This window comes from Zonotrichia leucophrys, unplaced genomic scaffold, assembly GCF_028769735.1.
Source record: "Zonotrichia leucophrys gambelii isolate GWCS_2022_RI unplaced genomic scaffold, RI_Zleu_2.0 Scaffold_66_255841, whole genome shotgun sequence".
Classification (NCBI taxonomy): Eukaryota; Metazoa; Chordata; class Aves; order Passeriformes; family Passerellidae; genus Zonotrichia; species Zonotrichia leucophrys.
The window spans coordinates 154,798-159,150 of record NW_026992271.1 but is presented as its reverse complement, the minus strand read 5'-3'; the positions used below and the strand labels follow the sequence as shown (position 1 = coordinate 159,150).

The 4,353-nt window shown below is 47.2% G+C and overlaps 1 long non-coding RNA gene across 1 annotated transcript; it reads left to right on the top strand.

Moving 5' to 3' along the window:
* Positions 1–1,317: 1,317 nt before the first annotated feature.
* Positions 1,318–3,938, top strand: LOC135460626 (uncharacterized). Its single transcript, XR_010443268.1, has 3 exons — positions 1,318–1,522; positions 1,627–1,713; positions 3,858–3,938. It is a non-coding gene; the product is annotated as an uncharacterized LOC135460626 (long non-coding RNA).
* Positions 3,939–4,353: the final 415 nt, after the last annotated feature.

Genomic DNA, 4,353 nt, shown 5'->3' with positions numbered 1-4,353 from the left:
ACTGGGCATTGTAAACATCTGCTTGCATTGAAAGCAAAGGTTGTCTTTGGCATTAATAAATGGAATTGATTTAATGATTTATAGATGGAGAGAAATACCATAGGAACTATTCCGTCCCCAGTCAAACCTCCAGAAAACAGAAGAAAATCTTTCAACCAGCATGAAGTTGTGCCACCATTCCAGTGAGTGGCCGACAGGAAAACAGTGAAACTGTGCAAGCAAGTGCTTACCTGACAGAAAGGATCACTTTCGTCTTTGACATTGCTGACTGCTACATTCACTCTTCAAACAAGGACATTTGAATCCAGCTTTCACGTTGCTTGTTCTCTTCACAGATTTTTGATTATTTTGTCCTGAGAATATCTGACAGCCACAAGAAGGTGAAGCAGAGGGCGCTGGATGTGCTGGCTGAAATCACAGGAGCCCTGAAAGATGCCTTGAGCCCGGTGATCGTTGGTTTGGTGGAAGGAATAACAAAGAACCTGAATTCAAAGGATCCCAGGGTTCGTGGGGCAGCTGTGAAAGCACTGGAAGAATCCATTGCTCATTTGGGTAAGGCTGAGCCCTGGCAGGGACTCTCCTCAACTTCGTCTCTGTCTCTCCTGCACAAGAGAGCGCTGAGTGCCTTGACAGCTGCTCTTGTCTGTGGAACACTGCAGCTGACACCCACCAGAGGCTGTGCAGGTGCAGTCCTTATGCACCATCCCCAACAGGCTGGAATGGGATCAGCATTTCCCAGCAGTCCCACGAGCCCTTGGCTCTGTGCTGCTTGTCTGAAGAGCAAGTCCTGGGCTACAGCTCTGCTACAGTTCAGAGGCAAAGGGGGTTTGGAGTTTGCTTGGGCCCCGTCTGACTTCCCAAATGAACAGCTTTGCTGTTGGCATGAAGGGACGCTGACTCATCAGAGCTTCTGGAGGGCAGCCACCTGCAAGGCTCTACATTAGAGGCATTAGCTGCCTATTTTCCACTTTTTGTCTTCTATTTTCAAAGTGGAACTTATGATTCACCAAGTTCATTTCTTTAGAACAAAGAGGTATAAACCCAGCTGTCAATGATGCCTTGTTCCACATGTTGTTTTGCATGGGGCAAAATGGCCACAGCAATTAACTACATAGGCAAGGGCTGCTCTAAATTCCTTTGCCACACAGATTTATGTCAGCTCTGAGAATGCTGCACTGGGGGAATATGCCTGAAAAAGAAGTGTTGAAGAGGCAGGTCTTCAAGAGGAGTTTCCACTTTCTCCTCCCCAGCTGCTCTGTGAACTCAGGAACTGCCTGACTCAGTGTCTTTCTGTGTCCCAAGTATGGGGCTCTTCCTTTTTGCTCTGGAATGCAGAACCTTTTCACTGCTTCCATGTGACTTAACTCCTGAGGTCCCTGATGTGAAATGTTTTAACACAGCTCCTGCTGCAGCAGAAAAGTTTGGATTTACAAATGTAAAAGCAGAGCTTTTCTTTTGGAATTTAAAACCCTGCCAAGCAGGCTGGAAGGAAAGAAGAAAAGGATTCAAAATCCGCAGAAATGTACTTCATTTTATAAAATGGGGTTGGCCCTGCCCTATCCCTCCCCACTGTCCTTTCTCCTATGACCTGAGAAAAGTGAGCAGAAACATGTGTTTCCCTTGTAGATAAAGTGTCACTGCTGAAAGAGTTCAGCTACCAATGGAATCACCTGAGTGGCCAAGCTCTGCTGGATGTCACCGAGGGTATCACAGGTATGGCCTCCCCTTCTGAGCCAAGAGCTCTTCCCAGGGAGTATTTACAGGAAATGCCTGTGAGCAGACAGCAGGGCAGCTCCTCCAGGGAGGTGCTGAGCTTGTCCCTGCTGCCCAATAGCCAAGGCAGGTAGATTTGGCAGGTTTTCCCTGGCTGCTGCAGAGCTGGGCAGCATCTGAGATGAGGGCAGTGCTTGGCCTGGGGCTGAGCTCTCACTGGGGCATCTCAGAACCACCTCCAACAAAGGCAGGGGCTAAAAATGCCCCAGCTGGCTCCTCTCTGGGAAGCTCACGGACATCTGTGATCTTTGAGGGGAATGGTGGCCAATGCTGTTTTAGGGCATCAGTTTGTTTTGTCCTCACAGAATTCTTGTTTTTCCCTTGGAAAGTTTTGAGGCTGAACCGTGCAGGGCCTGGGGGTCACAGCTTAGGTCAGAACTCAACAGAGGTATCAGAGGCGTGGGTTTAGTGCAAGGCAGCCTCTGGGGGCACAGGGACAGAAGCAGAGTGCTGAGGCTCCCTGCCTGTGCTGTCACAGTGGCCTTGGACTGAGCCTTTCAGGGTGTGCAAACAGTGTCTGCCTGCATCAGTGCTGTCCAAAATGCTACAAATGCAGCTGATAATTGATTCCTCAGAGGAGCTTGCTATGCCTGCAAGAGCCAAGGAATGGAAACATTATAATCCCAATATATAGTAGAGAAGACAATTGATAGCCTTGCTTTAACTGGGGCTAAATCCACTGCTAACTATGCCAACATCTTTGAATGCAAGGTTGAATACACTTTGTGTCTTCATTAGGAATCTCAAAAGGGCAAGTTCAGCAATTGGGAATGTCAAAGGCCCTTTAAAGAGCATTTGAATAAAGTAGATCTCCAGCAATAGGGAATTTTGATCTCTTTTTCAAATAAAGGAATTAACCATAAATTAGGACTACTTAAGAAAAAGCAGATGTTCTCTCTGAGATTTAATAGGAACAGACAGCTGTTCCTCACATTCAATAGCCACCAATATCTTTAATTGCATTTAAACTCAAATGAATTCCCATTTTAAAATGGGTACCATAACCCTTTCCTGCTTAGCAGAATTGGTTTTGGGTACTTGCAGGAGCTCTTTCAATGTTGATGACTGCTGGTGGATTAACAGCATAGAGAAAATGAAGTCTCTTTCACCACAGAATAGTAAATGGCTGCTAGATAACATTTTGTCTGATCAGAAAATAAGAATGGTCTCCAGAGTATTTCAGGTTTTGATCTCTCAGCCAAATCTGCCATGCAAGAAGCCTGTTGGTAGTAACTTTTTGTCTGTGTTTGATACAGTTCAGTTCAGAAAATGAGCAGAGAGATTCCAGAGACAATATGAGAAAACACTCGTGTTTTGGTTACATTTCAGTCCCCTGTGTAGCATTTTTCTTTCTCTATGCCCCTATTTCAGTGGACATTATAAGAAAAAATGCCATTACCATTGGGAGGGGAAGTGGCATTAAAATGTGGAGATGCTCAAATGCCACAGCAATGGGGTCTGGGTAATTCTCTAAGACACCCTGAGGTTTGAAACAGCTCTTTGTTGGAAGCCCCAAAAGCATTCTGCCAAAGACACCAGCTGGTTACTGATGTTTCTCATCCAACTGTCAGGCAGCAGCCATCTCTGGTGGGCTGGAGTTTTGAGGTGTGTTCTAATCCTGCCCTTTGCTGTGTGCCACTGAGTAAAGGGAAGAGCCAGATTAGACATTTGGCACTTGACATCAAAGTTACAAAAATGGAATTGTCCCTTTTATTAGAAATATCTCAATTTCCTTGCTATGGTGCATTTCCAAATCTTCAAGTGTGGGTTTAGACAACTTCTTAATGGAAATAAAAGGCAGTTGGACATTTCATTCATTGTTCATGCAGAAAGAGATTGTGAAATAATTTAGTAAAGGTAGGAAGTCTTCCACAGGGACAAGGCTGTGGTTGGAGCAATTAGTCCTGAGGAGCTGGTGGTTCTGTTTCCAGGATGATCAGCTGCTTTGCCCTTTTCTGGATCAAGGGGCTCTGGGTGCTATTTTGCTGCTCTTGGCCAGAGAGGCTGGCAAGAAGCAAAAGCAGAGGTAGATCCTTGTTTGCATTGAGGCTGGTGGGTAAGGAGCTGTGTCTCTGTCCCGGCAGTGCTTGTGCAGGGGGTTCATGCCAGGAGCCCTGAAGTCATCCAGCGCGACGCCCTGCCTGTGCTCTGGTCCTTCCTGGGGAACAAGGCGCTGCCTGTGCGGAGCGCCAACGTCCGCACCGTGGCCACCAAGCTTGCCTCTGCCCTCTACAAGGTGATGGGCACCCAGCTGAAGAAATGTGCCGTCAGCAAGCCTCCTCATATACGGGAAAACCTCTCCAAAATGTTGGGCTGGTGAAGGCAAGATGTTCTCCAGAAGGCTGAGGAAGCGCTGAGTTGGGCACCTCTGGATTTGCCTTTTGAGCTCTTCCAAAAATGACTAAATCCTAAGGAAGGGTGTGCATCTGCTCCCACTCTCTCCATTGCCCTTCCTAGTGATGGCATGGGGGGCCTGAAGCAACTCCAGATTGAGGACAAGGTGAAGGCAATCATGGCTCAGCCTCACACAGAGGTGAGGGGGGAGCTGGGCCAATCTCTGCTGGGAGGAAGGGTCTTGTG